Source organism: Nerophis ophidion, linkage group LG01 (genome assembly GCF_033978795.1).
Source record: "Nerophis ophidion isolate RoL-2023_Sa linkage group LG01, RoL_Noph_v1.0, whole genome shotgun sequence".
Classification (NCBI taxonomy): Eukaryota; Metazoa; Chordata; class Actinopteri; order Syngnathiformes; family Syngnathidae; genus Nerophis; species Nerophis ophidion.
In genome coordinates, this window is record NC_084611.1 from 57,163,611 (window position 1) to 57,189,607 (window position 25,997).

At 41.3% G+C, this 25,997-nt stretch overlaps 1 protein-coding gene across 5 annotated transcripts in view; it reads right to left on the minus strand.

Annotated features, from left to right (window-relative positions):
• The window catches only part of LOC133557422 (VPS10 domain-containing receptor SorCS1), a 415,482-nt gene that overhangs the window by 388,245 nt on the left and 1,240 nt on the right, over nt 1-25,997 (minus strand). The window lies entirely within an intron of this gene.

Below are 25,997 nucleotides of genomic sequence, written 5' to 3' on the forward strand. Positions count from 1 at the left end.
CACCCAAAAAATCCTCGATGGGTGACATGCTCAATGAGTGTGCTGGCCATGCAATAACTGGGATGTTTTCAGCTTTTCAGAAATTGGGTACAGATCCTTGAAACATGGAGCTGTGCATTGTCATGCTGCAACATGAGATGATGGTCTCGGGTGAATGGCACAACAACAGGCCTCATGATCTCATCACGGTATCTGTCTTCATTCAAAATACCATTAACAAAATGCATAACATACACCTGCCCATACTATAACCTCATTCCTACCATGGGCCACTCGATTCACAACGTAGACATCAGCAAACCGCTGTCGCAAACAACGCCACACATGCTGTCTGCCATTTGCCTTGAACAGTAATTACAGTGATTCATCCGTGAGGAGAACACCTGTCCAATGTGCCAGACGCCATCACATGTGAGCATATCCCCGCTAAAGTCGGTTACGACGAGAAATTTCAGTCAGGTCAAAACCCTGATGAGGACAACTAGCATTCAGAAGATGAGCTTCCCTAAGACGGTTTCTCGCAGTTTGTGCAGAAATTCTTTGGTCATGCAAACCAATTGCTGCAGCAGCTGTCCGGGTAGCTGGTCTCAGATGATCATGTAGGGGCACGTGATGGATGTGGATGGTGGATGTCCCGAGCTGGTGTGGTTACACGCGGTCTACTTTTGTGAGGCCAGTTGGATGTACTGCCAAATTCTCTGAAACGCCTTCGGAGACGGTTTATGGTAGAAAAATTAACATTGAATTAATGGGCAACAGCTGTGGTGGACATTCCTGCAGTCCTTCAAAACTGTGGCATTGTGCTGTGTTATAAAACTGCACATTTCAATAATGTGCAATAATCATGCTGTTTAATCAGCATCTTGACATGCCATGTGAATTACTTTGGTTTTGCTCTCAAAGTCCTTGAGCGCAGGTAAATCATCCCCCAAGTTCATAATTAACAATAAAAAAAGACAAACAAATGTATATTTTTTTATTTGCACACCACGAGTCTCATCACTCTCGTTTTAATCACAGACTGATACTACCCTTGGTATCCACATTATTAATATATTGATCGAGACGCCCTCTCCTTACGTGTATGCCCGGTTGAATAGTCCTTTACCTAACTCTTATTAATCTACTTGTTGATTTCCTGTTAATAGCTGCTTACTTTATGTTGTAACACACTTCCATCTACACTTCTTAAACTTTACTAGGACCTTATTTCTTCTGTTATTTCAAGATCACTCAACCGTTATTTTAGCAATTAGAATGCCTTCCTGTCTGCTCCTGCTTGTTCCTTCTCGGTGTGTAACACGTTTGGCATTGTCATACACAGTTAGCCAGTAGCCATACCCAGTTAGCTAGTGGCTGCCTCTGTCAGCCTAAGATAAATACAGTATCACCCAGAGGGGATAGACATTTGTCATCTGCATTGAAAGTCTTTTCAATGCTAATACTTGTTGGTGGCTGATTCGTTTGGCACATCCTTGAATAAAACATATTTGCGTTAGGATAAGGAATGTTGAGGATCTTTGACTTTTATACACAAAAACCCCAATGTTTTAAACATGAACATCTGTCATCAGTGTGAGCAAACATTTATGAAATAAATATAAATGGATGGATTGTCGATACAGGTATGTCCACTGTAATTGTCTGGCGATCAATCTGGGCCTGGGTGTACTCCGACTCCCTGAGGTCGTATTTCTCCTCTCTTGTCGTAAAGAAGTGTTGTACATTATACCGGGAGCCCTATTCTCCCAATCGCTTAAGTGAAAAAAGGTGCACAACTGCGCAGATTTTGGAATCGCAGCATTCTCCCCTTTGACTCATGTCTGTCATTGCGTGCCTTCATCCAAGATGCGCACTTTGGGTGGATCGACCTTTAAAAGTAGGCCTTTCAGGGCCTTCCTCGTATTCTCCCCTCATACTTGTTATTCTTAGGTAAGTCTAGTTCTCCTGGACGGTGAAGGAAACGCCAATATTGCACTTAGAGTACACCACACATTATTATGATAAAAGAAACTTCCAGAAAGCCATCAAAGCTATACTGATCACTTCATTGGAAACACCAAGAAACATCCATTGAAAGGCAAATAAAAATCAATAAATCAATCAATGTTTATTTATATAGCCCTAAATCACAAGTGCCTCAAAGGACTGCACAAACAACGACATCCTCGGTAGGGCCCACATAAGGGCAAGGAAAAACTAACCCCAGTGGGACGTCGACCATGATGACTATGAGAAACCTTGGAGAGGACCACATATGTGGGCAACCCCCCCCCCCCCCCCCCCCCCACTAGGGGACCGAAAGCAATGGATGTCGAGCGGATCTAACATGATATTGTGAAAGTCCAATCCATAGTGGATCTAACGTAACCGTGAGAATCAAGTCCAAAAAGACCATTATACCCTGTGGAGGGGAGCGTGGTAAAGACCGGCCTTGAAGCAGAGCTGACAAGTGATTGGATTACCCAGCTGGGACTGATTAGCCTATCGCCTGCCACACTTATCAGCAGCAGCCGGTGCCGAGAAAGACGGTTGTCGTTGGAGCAAGCTGACACACACGCACACGAGACCACGCCGAGACGAGAGAGAGAGAGAAAAAGCCTAAAGAGACTGAAAAGTTGCAGAGCAGAGTGCTGACCTGGTGTATGTAGCCAAAATAAAACATTGTTCAACCCAGACTCCCGGGCTTCCGAGAAGATCTATTGCGGTCTGGAGAACCCACAAGAGGGGAACCTCCACATAACAAATTCTTGTCAAACCACAGGGGAAAGGGGCCGTGTCTATATCGTTTGTGTTTGTACATCCTGGTACTAACGGAAGTTCAATAAAACAAATTAATCTGACCCGTGATCACTGAACAATGTGACTATTTGATACAAATAATAATGTAGCATATTTAGATTTTTTTTTTTGACGGTTGTTGTCAAACTGTCAACATCAAGTCAGGAAGACAATGTTGTTGTAGCGTGATTACCGGTACACACACACTACATCACAATGGCAGCACACGTAAGCAAGGCCTGTTTGGAATGCAGCCTTTTCCAATTAAGTGTTAACTTTTTCATGGATTTCAACGACATTTACAAGTGTCAGTAAAACTCCATACTCCGCTATTTGCACACAACCAAAAAAAAAAAATGGTGCCACAGTAAAGTTTGCCTCATTATTCTTTATGGCTTAAGCACTTTTGCCTCAATTCCGCGGGGTGGGTGTGTTCGCATGCTCGATGGGAGATTAGGAATAAGAAGAACGTGCATAACTTCAAGCATGTTAAAAAAAACATTTATTGTAAGTGCAAGCTTTGTGTATAATTAATGGCGGGTTAAGAATGTATCATATCAGTGAAGTTTTTATAACTGTAATTTAAAGAATAGATAATTGTGTTTACTTTACAACCAGCATTATAGATCGTTTGTATTTTTACTTACACCTGTCATCATTTGCATTTGCTAATAAGGGGAAGTGATTTGGAACATGAATGAACGTATGGTTAATTGTTTATGATTTTGTATTTGATCCCTGATTGTAAATTCAAATTACATCCTGCTGTATATACCGTATTTTTCGGATTATAAATTGCTCCAGAGTATACGTCGCACCGGCCGAAAATGCATAATAAAGAAGTAAAAACACATATACACGTCGCACTGGCGTATGAGTCGCATTTTTGGGGGAAATATATTTGATAAAATCCAACACCAAGAATAGACATTTGAAAGGCAATTTAAAATAAATAAAGACTAGTGAACAACAGGCTGAATAAAAGGCATAAATAACAAACGGAGAACGTGCCTGGTATGTTAACGTAACATATTATGGTAAGAGTCATTTAAATAACTATAACATATAGAACACGCTATACGTTTACCAAACTACTGTCATTCCAAATCGATAAATCCCATTAAATCTTCTTCCTCGATGTCGCTTCTAAAAAACTCTGCCAACTCCAAAGGTTTGCGCCGCTTCCTCTTGTCTTTTTCTGCTGCATATTTCACTACGTCCAGCTTGTAATCTGCAGTACATTATTTTCCTTTTCGGTGCCATTTTTGTTCAGACCTTCTCAGTTTTTATAAGTTACCGCCAACGGTGAAATTATCCATTTTAATAGCTACGGCAGTAGCATATAGCATATAGCAGTTAGCATCCAATGACCCACAATGCACTTCTGCCATGACCCTCCCCCGCCAAATTCTTATTGGTTGACGTGTGTCTGACGATTGCTGACATTTTCTTTGTCTCTTACGCGAATGAGATAAATAATATTGTTTAATATTTTACGGTAATGTGTTAATAATTTTACACACAAGTCGCTCCGGAGTATATGTCGCACCCCTCGCCAAACTATGAAAAAAACTTTGACTAATCCAAAAAATACGGTACACTGTTGCAGATCCCGCTCGTGTCTAAGTGATGAGTTGCACAGTGACTCAGTCCCTGAGATGCATTTTGAGAGGTCTAATGCTTGCTCAAAGGCACCTCAACCATCACACGACTCATGCCACACTCCCTTGCTTCTAAAGTCCTTATGAATGAGCAACACTGCTCATTACCATGTTAAATAAATGATCGATCAGTGGTTTCACATCAGAAAACTTTTGGTATTCCAGGACCACCATAAAGACCAAATCAGAATCAGACATACTTTATTAATCCCCGAGGGGAAATTAAATATTTATTAAAACACGGCAAGGTTTTATTTAACAAGTAACAAGTTAAAGGAAACTGCAGGCTGTCTTTAATATATTTAATACAATCTTTGCAAGCTAGGTAATGTTTGCTGTGGTCTGGAACAACATGTCACAAAAACATCTGAAATACAGCTAGTATTACATACAGATAATGTTATAGTTAAAGTACCAATATTAGTCACACACACACGAGGTGTGCTGAAATTACCCCTCTGCATTTGACACATCCCCTTGGTCACCCCCTCGGAGGTGAGGGAAGCAGTGAGCAGCAGGGGTGGCCGCACTCGGGAAACATTTTTGGTGACTTAACCTCCAATTCCAACCCATGATGCTGAGTGCTAAGCAGGGAGGTAATGGGTTACATTTTTATAGTCTTTGGTATGACTCGGCCTGGGTTTAAACTCACAACCTACCGATCTCAGGGCGGACACACTAACCACAAGGCCACTGAGCAGTTTTGCATATTTCTTTTGTCATGTCATGCAAAACTAAATTGTATACAAAGAGGATAAAAGTAAAGGCTATTAATTGAGCTCAAATATACCTACAAATGAGCCATAATGATGCAATATGTACAAACAGCCAGCCTAAATAGCATGTTAGCATTGATTAGCCTGCAGTCATGCACTGAACAATTATGCCAGAATAGCACTCCATCAAGTCAATAACATCAACAAAGCGAACCTTTGTGCATTCATGCACAGTAAGAAACATTTGGAGAACAAAATGAGACAAAGGATGAATAGAACATTTTGCACCAGTTATGCGAGTTCAAGAACCACCAAAATTCGTAGGACAAAAAGATGTTCACCAAATACTTTCATCAGTGAAGCATACGCACACACATATTAAACAGTGGGCTTTCTAACAATTGGGAAAGTTTGTGTCCTGTTTGTCCTCAAACAAAAAACATAATAAAACCCAAAAATAATTTCCCCCCCCATCTTTTCATACCTTATTTAAAAATGCTCCAGGGAGCCACTAGGGCAACACTTAAGAGCCGCATGCGGCTTGAGAGACGCATGTGACTTGAGAGCCTCGGGATGCTGACCCCGGGGCTAGAGTAAAGCCCTTTGTCAATGAGCGAGACAATGAAATGGCTATCCATGTTTTCATCAGTTCTCGCCTTGACTACTGTAATTTGCTAGTGTCAACAAAATTGTCTTCAACTGGTACAAAATGCTGCAGCTCGACTCTTGACACACTGGATGTCAAAGACAGCACTCCAGTTCTGCGCTCTCGGCGCTAGTTTCCAGTCCCATTTAGAGTTGATTTTAAACATGTATTGCTTGTTTTAATGTCAGTTCCTGTAACTGCTTCATTTCATTTTTTGTGAGCTCTTAATCATCCATCGTCCTAGGCGAGCTCTACGGCCTGCCAAACCGCAGCAGCGAAAGGTTCCTAGGTCCAAATACAAACAGCCGGGTGATTGGTCAATTTCCATAGCTGGTCTAAGACTTTGGAAAGAGAGTGTGAATGTTGTCTGTCTATCTGTGTTGGCCCAGCGATGAGATGGCGACTTGTCCAGGGTGTACCGCGCCTTCCGCCCGATTGTAACTGAGATAGGCACCAGCGCCCCCCGCAACTCCAAAGGGAATAAGCGATATAAAATGGATGGATGGATGAATTTTTCATTATTCTGATTGCTTTATTATTTTTCATCGTGTGCTCTTGTTTGATGCTTTGTTTTTCTCGCACTGTTGTCCTGCACTTTGGTTCAGCCAAAGCTGATGTAAGGGGCTTTACAAATAAAGATTGATTGATTGAGTTATCAAGCGGTAGAAAATAGATGGAGGAATGGATGGGTGATTGAGTTATTGATTGATTAAAAAATACAGAAAACAGTGAGGGAGATAAATTCAATTTAGCACTAAACAATTAATAAAAATTCCATAGCATATATTTGTTTTGTTTCCTGTATTTACTGTTCATCTCACCAAAGTGGTCAGGCCTGACAGAGGGGATTTACTGTTACAAGCTTAAAATTCCATCTGTAACGCAGGCTTCTAAAATTTGGGACAATATGCGTATTTAAAAAATACACTTCAGGTTAAATAATCCATCCATCCATCCATTTTCTACCGCTTATTCCCTTTTGGGGTCGCGGGCGCCTATCTCAGCTACAATCGGGCGGAAGGCGGCGTACACCCTGGACAAGTCGCTACCTTATTGCAGGGCCTAAATAATCCATGTATTCTTATTATTTACACTTCCTATTTACACTTACACTCGATGACATTTAATTAGTTGTCTTCATCTATTTAACAGCTGCAATTATAAAGATCAATGACTTTTCTTATTCAACACTTGCTCTGCTTTTCTTGGACGTTTAACTGAAAGAATCAGAACAAATAATTGTAGACTTCAGTTTCTCAAGGAGTGTGGATTTACATTTCAAAATTAAACTAAACAGCTGTACAGTTCTGAGGTTGAACACAAAAAGGCAAAGCGAAAAAGATAAGAAAATTAGTATTTACAATAATTACTTTGTCTTTGACATTGCTGCAGGATCCCTTTGCCATGTTTTGGGAGTTCGATTGAGGTTAGAATTTGATTCAAGGGCAAGGCATGTCAGCTGGTGGTATTTAATATGAGCTTGAATCTAAATCAGGGGTCTCAAACTTGCTGCCAATATTTTGCGGTCCCGACCTTAATATGAATGTTTAATGTTAGTGCGGCTCGTAAGTCTGAATGAATGACACTTTACATTGTTGTGTGCGGAGCTGAACGAACCTACCAATCACGGTGGGGTATATGGCACTCGGTGGCGGGACATCAATAGGCCTTGATGCAAACAGAGAAACATTCTCAATGAACGAAAGTGACAGCAGCGTTGCCATGGCGAGTTTTACAAAAGAAAGGTAAGGAGCTCAATATAACCTGTCAGCTATGCAGAACCATACACATGCACCTGTCCGCAATAACAGTCCTTGATAACCCGAACCAATCATACGATGGCACCGTTGTTTGTGGGTCATTATTTTTAATTTACATTGGGCTAGTTGCATTGTATTTGCATTGCATTATACAATGACCACTACAGTACATATATTTATACATGTCATTTGTTTTGTTTCTATGAGTATGTTCACAATAACAACAGCACAGCGGATAACACTTCGGGGTAGGGCTGGGCGATATATCGATATACTCGATATATCCCAGGTTTGTTTCTGTGCGATATAGAAACTGACTATATCGTGATAGTCAACTATATGTTCTCACGCAGTGGCTTTTAGCTGCGGGCTTTACACTACAGGCTCTTCTCACTCTTTCTTGTCTCTGCTTCTCACAAAGTTAAAACAAGCGCACCTTCTTACATAAGTCACATACGTATACGCCCTCGCGGAGCAGAGAGGTAGCGGCGTGGGTAACATTAGCTGTGGTGCGAGTGGTAATACGAGAGAAAGAAGGTGCGAATCTGTTAACAAATGAAGGAAGAATTAATTCCCAAGAAAAACAGCACGGGGTCCATCGTCTGGTGTTGGTTTGACTTCAAGAGGGAATATGTCAAACAGACAACTGTAATTTTTCAAATGTAGGGCGGAAGCGTTGCTACAAAAAGTAGCATTACTGCTAATGTGTGGCATCATTTGAAAAGAGACCCGCTAGAGAATGAAGAGCTTTTGAAACGCTGCATGTCAACATCTCCGTTCGGTGCCACACCACCGAAATGCCAAGGCCACCATTTCCACATCACCACCGAATTAAATAAATAGTCAACAACAGAAGGAGATAACCTACCACATAGTGAAGGACATACACTATTTGATTTCCTATTATGCAGCTCAGTTTTATTTGACACTTATTGAAATATGTTGTGTGACATGCACAAAAGTGCACTTTATTTGTTTTAAACTATTGTAGTGGCGTTCTGTACAAAAAGTGCACTTTAATTTAGTGTTGTTTTAATGTCATCTTAGTGACATGCACAAAAGTGCACTAATAGCTTATTTTAAAATGTCTGACAATCTTGCACTTTCTGTTTTGAAATGACATGAATATTTGTGCCACTGCTTAATAAATGTTTAATAAATACAGTTTTGGTCAATTGACTTAGTTGTGATTTTCCTCTCTGCATGAAAGTTTAAAATTAGAATATATTAATGCAGTATGAACAAGAATATTTTAATGTAGACACATAGAATCCTCATGCTGCTGTGTTTATATGCATCAAGTGTTCATTCAAGGCTAAGGCAAAAATATCGAGATATATACTGTGTATCGTGACTGGCCTTAAAATATTAAGGTATTAAAAAAAGGCCTTATCGCCCAACTCTACTTCGTGGGCAGTCACCTTTTTTGCGCTCTGCAATCCCGGTACTTTCTACCATTTACAAATGCCATAGTGTTCATGTCATCATAAAAGGCATGAACCTCAAAAACAAAGGAAACTGCAACCGGGCTATTATTCGCCGAGCTGCTTAACAGGAAAAAGAAGCGGAAATGAAGTTATTCGTGCTTCGAGACGTTATCCGTGCGTCTGCTAAACATGACAGTGCCACCAAGTACTGTAAAATACATTCCACAGCCCCAAACATGTATTTACTTTTTTTGTTGTTATTATTAATTAGGGACCGAATGTCCCTCTGGGACAGGAGGACCCTATTGTATTTCTAAGGTTTTATTCTTTCTTTCTTTCTTTATTATTATTACTTTTCCGCACCTCCATCCATCCATCCATCATCTTCCGCTTATCCGAGGTCGGGTCGCGGGGGCAACAGCCTAAGCAGGGAAACCCAGACTTCCCTCTCCCCAGCCACTTCGTCTAGCTCTTCCCGGGGGATCCCGAGGCGTTCCCAGGCCAGCCGGGAGACATAGTCTTCCCAACGTGTCCTAGGTCTTCCCCGTGGCCTCCTACCGGTTGGACGTGCCCTAAACACCTCCCTAGGGAGGCGTTCGGGTGGCATCCTGACCAGATGCCCGAACCACCTCATCTGGCTCCTCTCGATGTGAAGGAGCAGCGGCTTTACTTTGAGTTCCTCCCGGATGGCAGAGCTTCTCACCCTATCTCTAAGGGAGAGCCCCGCCACACGGCGGAGGAAACTCATTTCGGCCGCTTGTACCCGTGATCTTATCCTTTCGGTCATGACCCAAAGCTCATGACCATAGGTGAGGATGGGAACGTAGATCGACCGGTAAATTGAGAGCTTTGCCTTCCGGCTCAGCTCCTTCTTCACCACAACGGACCGGTACAACGTCCGCATTACTGAAGACGCCGCACCGATCCGCCTGTCGATCTCACGATCCACTCTTCCCTCACTCGTGAACAAGACTCCTAGGTACTTGAACTCCTCCACTTGGGGCAGGGTCTCCTCCCCAACCCGGAGATGGCGCTCCACCCTTTTCCGGGCGAGAACCATGGACTCGGACTTGGAGGTGCTGATTCTCATTCCGGTCGCTTCACACTCGGCTGCGAAACGATCCAGCGAGAGCTGAAGATCCCGGTCAGATGAAGCCATCAGGACCACATCATCTGCAAAAAGCAGAGACCTGATCCTGCGGTTACCAAACCGGAACCCCTCAACGCCTTGACTGCGCCTACAAATTCTCTCCATAAAAGTTATGAACAGAATCGGTGACAAAGGACAGCCTTGGCGGAGTCCAACCCTCACTGGAAATGTGTTCGACTTACTGCCGGCAATGCGGACCAAGCTCTGGCACTGATCGTACAGGGAACGGACCGCCACAATAAGACAGTCCGATACCCCATACTCTCTGAGCACTCCCCACAGGACTTCCCGAGGGACACGGTCGAATGCCTTCTCCAAGTCCACAAAGCACATGTAGACTGGTTGGGCAAACTCCCATGCACCCTCAAGAACCCTGCCGAGAGTATAGAGCTGGTCCACAGTTCCACGACCAGGACGAAAACCACACTGTTCCTCCTGAATCCGAGGTTCGACTATCCGACGTAGCCTCCTCTCCAGTACACCTGAATAAACCTTACCGGGAAGGCTGAGGAGTGTGATCCCACGATAGTTGGAACACACCCTCCGGTCCCCCTTCTTAAAGAGAGGAACCACCACCCCGGTCTGCCAATCCAGAGGTACCGCCCCCGATGTCCACGCGATGCTGCAAAGTCTTGTCAACCAAGACAGCCCCACAGCATCCAGAGCCTTAAGGAACTCCGGGCGGATCTCGTCCACCCCTGGGGCCTTGCCACCGAGGAGCTTTTTAACTACCTCAGCGACCTCAGCCCCAGAAATAGGAGAGACCACCACAGATTCCCCAGGCACTGCTTCTTCATTGGAAGACGTGTTGGTGGGATTGAGGAGGTCTTCGAAGTATTCCTTCCACCTATCCACAACATCCGCAGTCGAGGTCAGCAGAACACCATCCGCACCATACACGGTGTTGATAGTGCACTGCTTCCCCTTTCTGAGGCGGCGGACGGTGGTCCAGAATCGCTTCGAAGCCGTCCGGAAGTCGTTTTCCATGGCTTCCCCGAACTCTTCCCATGTCCGAGTTTTTGCCTCCGCGACCGCTGAAGCTGCACACCGTTTGGCCTGTCGGTACCTGTCCACTGCCTCCGGAGTCCTATGAGCCAAAAGGACCCGATAGGACTCCTTCTTCAGCTTGACGGCATCCCTCACCGCTGGTGTCCACCAAGGGGTTTTAGGATTGCCGCCACGACAGGCACCAACTACCTTGCGGCCACAGCTCCGATCTGCCGCCTCGACAATAGAGGTGCGGAACATGGTCCACTCGGACTCAATGTCCAGCACCTCCCTCGTGACATGTTCAAAGTTCTTCCGGAGGTGGGAATTGAAACTTTGTCTGACAGGAGACTCTGCCAGACGTTCCCAGCAGACCCTCACAATGCGTTTGGGCCTCCCAGGTCTGTCCGGCATCCTCCCCCACCATCGCAGCCAACTCACCACCAGGTGGTGATCGGTAGAAAGCTCCGCCCCTCTCTTCACCCGAGTGTCCATAACATGAGGCCGCAAATCCGATGACACAACTACAAAGTCGATCATGGAACTGCGGCCTAGGGTGTCCTGGTGCCAAGTACACATATGGACACCCTTATGTTTGAACATGGTGTTTGTTATGGACAAACTGTGACGAGCACAAAAGTCCAATAACAAAACACCACTCGGGTTCAGATCCGGGCGGCCATTCTTCCCAATCACGCCTCTCCAGGTTTCACTGTCGTTGCCAACGTGAGCGTTGAAGTCTCCCAGTAGGACAAGGGAATCACCCGGGGGAGCACTTTCCAGTACTCCCTCGAGCGTTCCCAAAAAGGGTGGGTACTCTGAACTGCTGTTTGGTGCATAAGCACAAACAACAGTCAGGACCCGTCCCCCCACCCGAAGGCGGAGGGAGGCTACCCTTTCGTCCACCGGGTTGAACTCCAACGTACAGGCTTTGAGCCGGGGGGAAACAAGAATTGCCACCCCAGCCCGTCGCCTCTCACTGCCGGCAACGCCAGAGTGGAAGAGGGTCCAATCCTTCTCGAGAGAAGTGGTTCCAGAGCCCTTGCTGTGCGTCGAAGTGAGTCCGACTATATCCAGCCGGAATTTCTCGACTTCGCGCACTAGCTCAGGCTCTTTCCCCCCCAGTGACGTGACGTTCCACGTCCCAAGAGCTAGCTTCTGTAGCCGAGGATCGGACCGCCAAGTGCCCTGCCTTCGGCTGTCGCCCAACTCACAATGCACCCGACCTCTATGGCCCCTGCTATGGGTGGTGAGCCCATTGGAGGGGGGACCCACGTTGCCTCTTCGGGCTGTGCCCGGCCGGGCCCCATGGGAACAGGCCCGGCCACCAGGCGCTCGCCATCGTGCCCCAACTCCGGGCCTGGCTCCAGAGCGGGGCCCCGGTGACCCACGTCCGGGCGAGGGAAATCTGGGTCCATGATGTTTCTTCTTCATAAAGGTCTTTGAGCTGCTCTTTGTCTGATCCCTCACCTAGAACCTGTTTGCCTTGGGAGACCCTACCAGGGGGCTTTATGCCCCCGGACAACATAGCTCCTAGGATCATTGGGACACGCAAACTCCTCTACCTGGGACAGGAGGACCCTATTGTATTTCTAAGGTTTTATTCTTTCTTTCTTTCTTTATTATTATTACTTTTCCGCACCTTCGTGCTGTAATTTGACCCCCTTAACTGCTTCAAAACTCACCAAATTTTACACACACATCGGTATGGCGAACCTTGCCATCTAATAAAAAACCAAACCCCAAAAATCAAAATTGTGCTCTAGTGCCCCCTAGGAAAAAACACAGACAAAACTGCTTGTAACTTCCGTTAGGAATGTCGTACAGACATGAAACAAAAACATCTATGTAGGTCTAACTTAGACCTAGATTTTATACATTCACTTTCTTCGGCAAAAATCAACAAGAAGTTGTCAAAAACCCCTTCGAAACTAAATTTTCCTAAAAGAAATGTCATTTTTGCCTCTTTGAGCTGTAATTTGACCCCCTTGAAATAATTCAAAACTCACCAAACTGGACATACACATCAGGACTGGCAAAAATTGCGATCTAATAAAAAAACGAACCCCAAAACTCAAAATTGCGCTCTAGCACCCCCTAGGAATAAAACACAGACAAAACTGCTCCTAGGAAGAAAACACAGACAAAACTGCTTGTAACTTCCGGTAGGAAGGTTGGAGAGACATGAAACAAAAACATCTATGTAGGTCTCACTTAGACCTACATTTTAAACATTTAAATCCTTCAGCAAAAATCAACAGGAAGCTGGCAATTACCCCTTCAAAACAAAAGTTTGGTAAAAACCTTTCACCTTTTTTCAAACATTATGGGTGACGGAAAGAAGCACCAGTGTGACCCCAGGATGCAAGGAAGGTAGGTAACGTGAAGGTAAAGATATGTTGAATGGGTAAAGGCAGGAAACACCAGCAAAAGTCGGTCCCGTACAGCGCTGCTTGCAGCTTTAATTTTTGTTAAATTTTTCATCTTATTTTGTGTTAAAAAATGAAATAAAATTAAAAAAAAATTAAGAAAATTTAAATTTTTATAACAAAGCTTTTTTGTAGAATACGTGATGCAGCCAAGCCTCACCCAACCTGCCGCCAGCGGCCCTCAGGTAAATTGGGTTTGAGACCCCTAATATATATATATATATATATATATATATATATATATATATATATATATATATATATACAGTGGGGCAAAAAAGAATTTAGTCAGCCAACGATAGTGCAAGTTCTCCCACTTAAAATGATGACAGATGTCCGTCATTTTCATCATAGGTACACTTCAACTGTGAGAGACAGAATATGAAAAAAAATCCAGGAATTCACATTGTAGGAATTTTAAAGAATTTATTTGTAAAATATGGTGGAAAATAAGTATTTGGTCAATTATTCAAAGCTCTCACTGATGGAAGGAGGTGTTGGCTCAAAATCTCACAATACATGGCCCCATTCATTCTTTCCTTAACACGGACCAATCGTCCTGTCCCATTAGCAGAAAATCAGCCCCAAAGCATGATGTTTCCCCCTCCCCCCATGCTTCGCAGTAAATAAATAAATAAATGGGTTGTACTTGTATAGCGCTTTTCTACCTTCAAGGTACTCAAAGCGCTTCGACACTACTTCCACATTTACCCATTCACACACACATTCACACACTGATGGAGGGAGCTGCCATGCAAGGCGCCAACCAGCACCCATCAGGAGCAAGGGTGAAGTGTCTTGCTCAGGACACAACGGACGTGACGAGGTTGGTACTAGGTGGGAATTGAACCAGGGACGCTCGGGTTGCGCACGGCCACTCTCCCCACTGGTGTTCTTGGGATGCAACTCAGTATTCTTCTTCCTCCAAACACGACGAGTTGAGTTTATGTAGTGAGTCTTATTCTGCGTTGTGTAGTTTTTTTAAGTAGGAAACACTCCACCGTTCTGTCGTTTCATCATTTATTGGACACCTTTGTTGGAAACATGAAACACATACACAGGTCTGTACTTTTCTGGCGGAGTGATACCTCATCAGCAAAAGTCCGATAGAAGTGGAAGTAAAACAACATTCATTCATACAAAAATAATAATTTAAATTACAATAACAAAAACGTTTTATCACAAAAAAATAATAATAATACACAAATCCACATACCTTTGTTGGAAACATGAAACACATACACAGGTCTCTACTTTTCTGGCGGAGTGATACCTGCGTAAATACCATGTGTAATTATGACCAAACATTTCAAACATTCGATGCTCTAATCCTTACTTAACAAAATTGTGCATAAAAAAATACTTAAAACAACACATCACTTATACCTACAACATTGTTTTAACTTTTAAAGTATTATGAAAGTTTAGAAATAATATTTACACAAGAAACACAGAGCAATGAAAAACTATTACCTCAACAGCAAAAGTCCGATAGAAGAGGAAGTAAACATCCGAAAAAACCGCAGAGTCACTTCCTGCACCGGACAGCCGGTTCTTCAAAATAAAACATAACACCCTGTTTCGTTCATAATATAGCGCAACAACATCACACTATTACATTCACCCCCACTGTTTTGCGCTATAAGATGAACGAGACTCACAGCTTTAATTAGACAATACTGAAAAAAAAATGTGTACATATAGTATCTTCAGGTACCACTATGTAATTCTCTCATTACAAACTCATAAACCAGCCTACCCAGTTAATAAAACTATCCAACTCAGGATTAGGATGAGCACGAGGTGATCAATCTCTTACTCAACCATAGGGAAAAGTGCCATATACACATTTTAAGGCTTTAGAAATACATAGTGCAGCAATATGTACCCAATACTATAAACATCTGGAAAAAAAAAATTGACAAAAAAATTAAAAATTCTGTCAGCATTTCAAAAACTCCTCATTGTAAAAACAAGAGGAGAGAAGAAGACACAAGGGGAAAAAAACTCACCCTTAAAGATGGAAGTCTCTAACCCTTAACCTCAACTTTTTGTGTGGACATAACTTGGATAAGCCTATTTACCGGCCTAACTAATCTACCTAATCTTGTGCGGAGTCCACTTCTCAGAGAACTCACAGAACCCCCCTCCTGCACAGTAACTACAGTTTGGGACTTGCTCCCAGCAACAGAATCCACACACGGAGTCACAACTGAGGATGCAAAATCTCTTACCTCAGACCCAGCACGAGTGTCGATTGAATGGTCAAGCGAATGAACGTTACCTGAACTAGCCTCAACTGTTTCAGGAGAACCACTGACATCCCCCCTATCGAAACGCTGTCCTTTTCTTAATTCACCGTGACCCTCAAGTAAATCTGACAAAACAGAAAAATCAGCCTCCCCCTCTACTGGCGATTCAGAAAGACCAGATACCCAACGTGCAGTTCTGGCATCACTCTGCTCTTCCTGACCCAACGAACCCCCAGACCGCAGACTCTGACTATCACTGAGGACGGAAAAATCAACTTCCTCATCTGATTCCTCCCATGTAGGAAGCGGCAAAAACTTAACTGGCATGATCAAATTTCTGTGAACTGTCTTGATCGGGCCAGTGACCGGGTGTCGAATGCTGTATATGTGAAGTTTGTCGTTCTTGCTTACAAGCACATATACTGCACTTTCCCAACGATCTGATAATTTCTTTTTCCGTTTCTGTTGAGATCCGCTTTTATTTTTATTTATTGTTCCATTTCTATTTTCACTCTCCATCTGATCCTATTATTTCCTGTTTAAGTCGGTCACCATGGTAGGTTAACAGTTTCACCTGTTTCTCACGGCCCTGCAGACCTGTCCTCACTAATCACCTACCTTATATAGGCCTGCCCTCACTAATCACCTACCTTATATAAGCCTGCATCTTTTGTTGTTCAGTCTGGGATCCAAGTTGGTTTTCACACAACGGTACTTCTGCATTTCTGGTTTGCTTACACACAGCTAGTTTCCTCTGATCATTCTTATGTTTATTCACGCTAGTTTACACGCTATGCCCCTGTATTATTCCAGCTCTCACGCTGAAGATTTGTTTTTCTGTTTTTGAGTGCCTTCGAGCCAGATTTAGTTCGTCTATTACTATTCCTAGCTTTTATGCTAGCGTCTTTTGTTTGTTTTATTCTACAAGCTCTAGCATTTGTGTTATATAGCTCTTTTTGTTATTTAAATACATCTGTGTATCTTACCTTTGCTGTGTTCAATTTCGACGCATCCTCGAGGGAATCGAACCCGGCATCACAATGCCGAACAGACGTAACAGTTTCTCTCCTTTGTTCGCTAGCAAATTCTATCACCTTCTTCTACCAAGAATCCTTTTGTCTTTCGATTATACACTTCAGCTTGCTTGGCCTGTCGTTTGCTGATATGTTTTTGAGCTGGTGGGTTGTATAATGTGGCCCGGAAGAGACGCATGGGATTCTGGGTATTTATTTTGTTGTGTTTATGTTGTGTTACAGTGCCGATGTTCTCCCGAAATGTGTTTGTTATTCTTGTTTGTTGTCGGTTCACAGTGTGACGCATATTAGTAAGAGTGTTAAAGTTATTTAAATCACAACCATCAGTGTAACATGTGTGGCTGTTGAACAAGTATGCCTTGCAATTGATAATTTGTGCAATCATTGGGCGCATGTTACATTTGATCGGCTGGCACGCTGATAGCATGGCGTGAAGGTGGGCGCGACGATATGTGTAAGAGAACGGTAAGAGTATTGTCATCATGACACGCCCTCAAAATAGTTATCCGTGTGAAAACCGGAGGATGCTAGTCCAGGGATCTTACTGGGAAAAGCACTGAAATTCGGACAACCTCTTGGAAAATTATTGAGGGTCGGCAAGTATGCAGCTAAGCCACGTCAGAGTGATCAAAGAGCCGGATGTTGCTCAGGAGCGATCAAAGAGCCGCATCTTGCTCAGGAGCCGCGTTGCCAAGCCCTGATCTGCAAACATACACAGAGTTGCTATTTTGACATCTAGTGGACACATTCAGAACAGCCGTTTCTTTCATTCAAAAATTTCGGCTCATTTGTATATTTACTGAACTCATCCCGCTGGCCGGATAAAACCTATTCGCGGGCCGTACGTTTGACACCCCTGCTCTAGCGGGTGACTTTTCCAATGATTCTACAAATTAGCAGTAATGCTACTTCTTGTAGCAACGCTTTTGACGCATACTTGACATATTACGGTTGTCTGTTCGACATATTCCCGCTCGAAGCCAAACCACCCCCAGACGATGGACCTTGTGCTGTTTTTCTTGGGAATTAATTATTTCTTCATTTGTTATCAGATTCGCACCTTCTTTCTCTTGTATTACCACTAGCACCACTAGGCTAGCACCACGGCTAATGTTACTCATGTCGCTACCTCTCTGCTCCGCGATGGCATAGCACGCGCAACAGTATGTGGCGTATGTAACAAGGTGTGCTTGTTTTATGTCTCTGTGAGAAGGAGAGACAAGAAAGAGTGAGAAAAGCCTGTAGTGTAATGCCCTCAGCTGAAAGCAACTGCGTGAGAACGTATACTTGAATATCACGATATAGTCATTTTCCATATCGCACAGAGACAAACCCGCAATATATCGAGTATATTTGATATATCGCCCAGCTTTACCCTTGACCCTCACCACATACTTCATAGTGAAATTGTGCTGATGTCAAATGGTAAACGGTACAGAACAGCAACATACAAACACAACAGGTATAGATTTTTCTTTGTCCCACTGGCAGTCAAAGCATTTAATGACAGAAAACTACTGTAATAACTGGTTGCAATAATAAGGAGTGAGATATTGGGATAGGGCAATACGGGAGGTGTGCAACAGGGGGTGGGGGGAGTGTAATATGTAATATCATAACTACCTGATATGCTGTTCACTGTCATATATGTATGAATGTATGTATGTAACCGGTGGTCTCTTCCTCTGCGTTGTGTAGAATTGAATACGACGGACACCATGATTTGCTGCTCAGCTGCACTTTACTGACTGATAACATAGAGATTACAAACGTCAAAATGCTTCTGCCATCGTCGAGCCCTTCTCCCGTTATCGTGGACGAAAGGGCGAGTTACGTACAACAGTGAAAAAAAACATACCTGATAATACAGAGAATATAATTGTTAATAATATTCTGCAATCGTGGGCTTCACGGTGGAAGAGGGGTTAGTGTGTCTGCCTCACAATACAAAGGTCCTGAAGTCCTGGGTTCAAATCCAGGCTCGGGATCTTTCTGTGTGGAGTTTGCATGTTCTCCCCGTGAATGCGTGGGTTCCCTCCGGGTACTCCGGCTTCCTCCCACTTCCAAAGACATGCACCTGGGGATAGGTTGATTGGCAACACTAAATTGGCCCTAGTGTGTGAATGTTGTCTGTCTATCTGTGTTGGCCCTGCGATGAGGTGGCGACTTGTCCAGGGTGTACCCCGCCTTCCGCCCGATTGTAGCTGAGATAGGCGCCAGCGCCCCCCGCGACCCCAAAAGGGAATAAGCGGTAGAAAATGGATGGATGGATTCTGCAATCGTCGAGCCCCTACACAAATATGATAATACAGACCAAGAAAGTAAACTTAAGTTCTTAACGAGACAAATGCACTTTTTCTGTCGTCGCATGGACACCTACCTCTCCCGTTATCGTGGACGGGAGGAAAGTAGAAAGGCGTGTCCAACGCATAAATAGAGACATGTGTCACAGCAATTATTGCATTAGGAGAGACAACGAGACAATGGTTCCACATTGACAAATCATTGACCAACCTTTAAGTTTAAATACTTACACATTTTGTGTAATTATAACATTAATAAAACATTTTAAGATACATAATTTACATGATATTATTGACCCTGTTAGATGTATGCATGTATGTATGTATGTATGTAAAACGCTGTGTCTTGATGTCCAGAACTACATTCCTCCTCAAAGACAATAAAGCTAATTATTATTAGTATTATTATTATCATTATTATTATACAGTCATAGGTCAAAGTGCACACAATTTCCAAAAAGGAACACATGTTCAACTTCTCTGTCTCTGCAATTGACTTACTTTATATTTAAGCCTATTGGGCAATACTTGGATTAATGTACTGTAACTACACCAGCTAGTTACAGTAATTACACATAAGCATTCACACATATGGTTTTCTACACAAAATTAATATTTTTATTATGAACCTTCTTCCTCTTTTTCTCCAGATTTTGGCGTGTTATACCTTCCACATATTTCATCCGATTCAAACCATTCCAATTACAAACTGTTCAGCCTATTCGGGAATCGCGGCCTTTCCCTTGACACATTCAAAAAATGACCAGATTTCCCAGAATACCAGGTTTTCCGGGACAATTTTCCCATTCAAAATTAATTGGCCATTCTTCAAACTTCCACCATTTCCACATTTTTCAACCAATTCAAACCAATCCATCTTCAACACATTCCACCAGTATGGAAATTCAATTTACCCCTTTTCCAAGATAAAACAAATTTCCAGGATGTCCCAGAATTCCTGGTTTTCCAAAACCCTATTTCCACCATTTTTTCTGGCGACTACTCCTCCCACATTTTTCAACACACTTCAACCACTGTACAGTCAGAACATTCCTCTTAATTAGGAAAAAAAAACTGTTGTTTTTTGAATTGGAAAAATTCCCGGTTTTCCCGAAATTCGGTAATTACGTAATACCATTTCTCAATTCAACATGTAACTACTTCAACATTTCTTCAACACGAACCATGCATATCATTTAAACTTTTTACCATTTAAATGAAAATTCCCGCTTTTCCTGAAATGGCCAATTTTTTAGGGAAATTTCCATGTAAATCAAAAGGAACATTCCTTAAAGTTCCACAATCCCCACATTTTTCATCTGATTCAAACTGTTCCAACTTCAAAATATTAAGCCTGTTCAGGTATTGTGTTCTACTTCAACAATTCTAATAAACATTCCAGGATTCCAGTATAACTTCGGCATTGGAGCATTCACATGCAATTCCTTGAGGAATTGCCTCATCTAGTTATTATTAGACAGTCTTGTAATTGATTGTTTTTTTTTCTTTTTCTGCCCCCTTTCTAGGACCAACAAATCAACAGTTTTTGTAATTGAGGTATTTTTGATTTGTTTTCTTTTGTTGCCCCCTTTCCAGTACCCACAAATCAACAGTTTTTATAATTGATTGAAGTATTTTTGGTTTGTTTTCTTTTGCTGCCTCTGTTCCAGTATCCACAAATCAATAGTTTTTGTAATTGATTGAAGTAATTCTGATTTGTTTTCTCTTGCTGCCACATTTCCAGGACCCACAAATCAACAGTTTTTGTAATTAATTGAAGTATTTTTTGGTTTCTTTTCTCTTGCTGCCCCCGTTCCAATACCCGCAAATCAGCAATTTTTGTAATTGATTGGGGTATTTTTGATTTGTTTTCTTTTGCTGCCCCCTTTCCAGTACCTACAAATCAACAGTTTTTATAATTAATTGAGTTATATTTGGTTTGGTTTCTTTTGCTGCTCCCTTTCCAGTGCCCACAAATCTAGTTTTTAAAATTGGTTGAAGTATTTTTGGTTTGTTTTCTTTTGCTTCCCGCTTTCTAGTACCCACAAATCAACAGTTTCTGTAATTGATTGAGGTATTTTTGGTTTGTTTTACTTTTGCAGCCCCCTTTCCAGTACCCACAAATCAACAGTCTTTGTAATTGATAGAAGTATATTTTTTTTCTCTTGCTGCCCCCTTTCCAGTACCTACAAATCAACAGTTTATATAATTAATTGAGTTTAATTTGGTTGGGGGGAGTGTAATATGTAATATCATAACTACCAAATATGCTGTTCACTGTCATATATGTATGTATGTATGTAACCGGTGGTCTCTTCCTCTGCGTTGTGTAGAATTGAATACGACGGACACCATGATTTGCTGCTCAGCAGCACTTTACTGACTGATAACATAGAGATTACAAACGTTGTCAAAATGCTTTTGCCATCGTCGAGCCCCTCTCCCGTTATCGTGGACGAAAGGGCGAGTTACGTACAACAGCGAAATAAAAACATACCTGATAATACAGAGAATATAATTGTTAATAATAATCTGCAATCGTCGAGCCCCTACACAAATTTAAAAATACAGACCAAGAAAGTGAACTTAAGTTCTTAACGAGACAAATGCACTTTTTCTGCCCCCTTTCCAGTACCTGCAAATCAACAATTTTTGTAACTCTTTGAGGTTTGTTTGGTTTGTTTTCTTGTGCTGCCTCCTTTCCAGCATCCACAAATCAACAGTTTTTGTAATTGATTGAAGTATTTTAGTTCCTTTTCTTTTGCTGCCCCCTTTCCAGTACCCGCATTTCAACCGTTTTTGTAATTGATTGAGGTATTTGTGGTTGTTTTCTTTTGCTGCCCCCTTTCCAGTATCCACAAATCAACAGTTTTTGTAATTGATTGAAGAATTTTTGGTTTGTTTTCTCTTGCTGTCCCCTTTCCAGTACCCACAAATCAACAGTTTTTGTAATTAATTGAAGTATGTTTGGTTTCTTTTCTCTTGCTGCCCCTCTTTCTAGTAACCCCTAATCAACAGTGTTTGTAATTGTTTGAAATATTTTTGCTGTGTTTTCTTTTACTGGCCCCTTTCCAATACCACAAAACAACAGTTTTTGTAATTGATTGAAATGTTTTTGGTTTATTTTCTCTTGCTGCCCCCTTTCCAGTACCTACAAATCAACAGTTTTTATAATTATTGATGTATTTTTGGTGTGTTTTCTTTTATTGCCCCCTTTACAGTACCCATAAATCAACAGTGTTTGTAATTGATTGAAGTATTATTGGGGGTTTTTTCTCCTGCTGCCCCCTTTCCATTACCTACGAATCAACTGTTTTTATAATTAATTGATGTATTTTTGGGGTGTTTTATTTTACAGCCCCCTTACCGGTACCCAAAAATCATCAGTTTTTGTAATTGATTCAGGTATTTTTGGTTTGTTTTCTTTTACTGTCCCCTTTCCAGGACCCACAAATCAACAGTTTTTGTAATTAATTGAAGTATTTTTGGTTTCTTTTCTCTTGCTGCCCCCTTTTCAGTACCCACAAATCAGCAGTTTTTGTAATTGATTGAAGTATTTTTGGTTTGTTTGCTTTTGCTGCCCCCTTTCCAGTACACACAAAGCAACCGTTTTTTGTAATTAATTGAAGTATGTTTGGTTTCTTTTCTCTTGCTGCCTCTCTTTCTAGTACCCCCAAATCAACAGTTTTTGTAATTGTTTGAAATATTTTTGCTGTGTTTTCTTTTGCTGCCCCCTTTCCAGTACCACAAAACAAATGTTTTTGTAATTAATTGATGTATTTTTGGTTTCTTTTCTCTTGCTGCCCCTCTTTCTAGAACCCCCAAATCAAGAGGTTTTGTAATTGTTTGAAATATTTTTGCTGTGTTTTCTTTTGCTCCCCCCTTTCCAGTACCACAAAACAACAATTTTTGTGATTGTTTGAAATGTTTTTTGTTTCTTTTCTCTTGCTGTCCCCTTTCCAGTACCCACAAATCAACAGTTTTTGTAATTAATTGAAGTGTGTTTGGTTTCTTTTCTCTTGCTGCCCCTCTTTCTAGTACCCCCAAATCAACAGTTTTTGTAATTGTTTGAAATATTTTTGCTGTGTTTTCTTTTACTGGCCCCTTTCCAGTACTACAAAACAACAGTTTTTGTAATTAATTGAAATGTTTTTGGTTTGTTTTCTCTTGCTGCCCCCTTTCCAAAACCCACAAATCAACAGTTTTTGTAATTGATTGAAAATTTTTTGGTTTGTTTTCTTTTGCTGCCCCCTTTCCAGTACCTACAAATCAACAGTTTTTATAATTATTTATGTATTTTTGGTGTGTTTTCTTTTACTGCCCCCTTTACAGTACCCATAAATCAACAGTGTTTGTAATAGATTGAAGTATTATTGGGGTTTTTTTCTCCTGCTGCCCCCTTTCCATTACCTACAAATCAATTGTTTTTATAATTAATTGATGTATTTTTGGGGTGTTTTATTTTACTGCCCCCTTACCGGTACCCAAAAATCCTCAGTTTTTGTAATTGATTCAGGTATTTTTGGTTTGTTTTCTTTTACTGTCCCCTTTCCAGGACCCACAAATCAACAGTTTTTGTAATTAATTGAAGTATTTTTGGTTTCTTTTCTCTTGCTGCCACCTTTCCAGGACCCACAAATCAACAGTTTTTGTAATTAATTGAAGTATTCTTGGTTTCTTTTCTCTTGCTGCCTCTCTTTCTAGAACCCCCAAATCAAGAGGTTTTGTAATTGTTTGAAATATTTTTGCTGTGTTTTTTTTTGCTGTCCACTTTCCAGTACAACAAATCAACAGTTTTTAATTAATTGAGGTCATTTTTGGTTTGTTTTCTTTTACTGGCCCCTTTCCAGTACCCACAAATTAACAGTTTTTGTAATTAATTGAAGTATATTTGGTTTGTTTTTTCTTGCTGCCTCTCTTTCTAGTACCCCCAAATCAACAGTTTTTGTAATTGTTTGAAATATTTTTGCTGTGTTTTCTTTTGCTGCCCCCTTTCCAGTACCACAAAACAACAGTTTTTGTAATTAATTGAATTTTTTTTTTGTTTCTTTTCTCTTGCTGTGCCCCTTTCCAGTACCCACAAATCAGTTTTTGTAATTAATTGAAATGTTATTGGTTTCTTTTCTCTTTCTGCCCCTCTTTCTAGTACCACCAAATCAACAGTTTTTGTAATTGTTTGAAATATTGTTGCTGTGTTTTCTTTTGCTGCCCCCTTTTCTAGTACCCACAAATCAACAGTGTTTGTAATTGAGGGTTGTTGTTTTTTTTCTTCCCCCTTTACAGTACCCGCAAATCAACAGTTTTTATAATTAATTGAGGTATGTTTGGTTTGTTTTCTTTTGCTGTCCCATTTCCAGTATGACAAATCAACAGTTTTTAATGAATTGAGGTATTTTTGGTTTGTTTTCTTTTACACTCCCCTTTACAGTACCCACAAATCAACAGTTATTGCAATTGATTGAAGTATTTTTGGATTCTTTTCTTTTGTTGCACCCTTTCCAGTACCTACAAATCAACAGTTGTTTGTAATTAATTGAAGTATGTTTGGTTTCTTTTCTCTTGCTGCCTCTCTTTCTAGTACCCGCAAATCAACAGTGTTTGTAATTGTTTGAAATATTTTTGCTGTGTTTTCTTTTGCTGCCCCCTTTCCAGTACCACAAAACAACAGTTTTTGTAATTAATTGAAATGTTTTTGGTTTCTTTTCTCTTGCTGCCCCGTTTCCAGTACCCACAAATCAACAGTTTTTGTAATTAATTGAAGTATGTTTGGTTTCTTTTCTCTTGCTGGCCCTCTTTTTAGAACCCCCAAATCAGCAGTTTTAGTAATTGTTTGAAATATTTTTGCTGTTTTCTTTTGCTGCCCCCTTTCCAGTACCACAAAACAACAGTTTTTGTAATTAATTTAAATGTTTTTAGTTTCTTTTCTCTTGCTGTCCCCTTTCCAGTACCCACAAATCAACAGTTTTTGTAATTAATTGAAATGTTATTGGTTTTTTTTTTTCTTGCTGCCCCTCTTTCTAGTACCACCAAATCAACAGTTTTTGTAATTTGAAATATTTTTGCTGTGTTTTCTTTTGCTGCCCCCTTTCCAGTACCACAAAACAACAGTTTTTGTAATTAATTGAAATGTTTTTGGTTTCTTTTCTCTTGCTGTCCCCTTTCCAGTACCCACAAATCAACAGTTTTTGTAATTAATTGAAGTATGTTTGGTTTCTTTTCTCTTGCTGCCCATCTTTCTAGTACCCCCAAATCAACAGTTTTTGTAATTGTTTAAATTATTTTTGCTGTGTTTTCTTTTGCTGCCCCCTTTTCTAGTACCCACAAATCAACAGTGTTTGTAATTGAGGGTTGTTGTCTTTTTTTTCCCCCTTTACAGTACCCGCAAATCAACAGTTTTTATAATTAATTGAGGTATGTTTGGTTTTGTTTTCTTTTGCTGTCCCCTTTCCAGTATGACAAATCAACAGTTTTTAATGAATTGAGGTATTTTTGGTTTGTTTTCTTTTACACTCCCCTTTACAGTACCCACAAATCAACAGTTTTTGCAATTGATTGAAGTATTTTTGGATTCTTTTCTTCTGTTGCACCCTTTCCAGTACCTACAAATCAACAGTTTTTTGTAATTAATTGAAGTATGTTTGGTTTCTTTTCTCTTGCTGCCTCTCTTTCTAGTACCCCCAAATCAACAGTGTTTGTAATTGTTTGAAATATTTTTGCTGTGTTTTCTTTTGCTGCCCCCTTTCCAGTACCACAAAACAACAGTTTTTGTAATTAATTGAAATGTTTTTGGTTTCTTTTCTCTTGCTGCCCAGTTTCCAGTACCCACAAATCAACAGTTTTTGTAATTAATT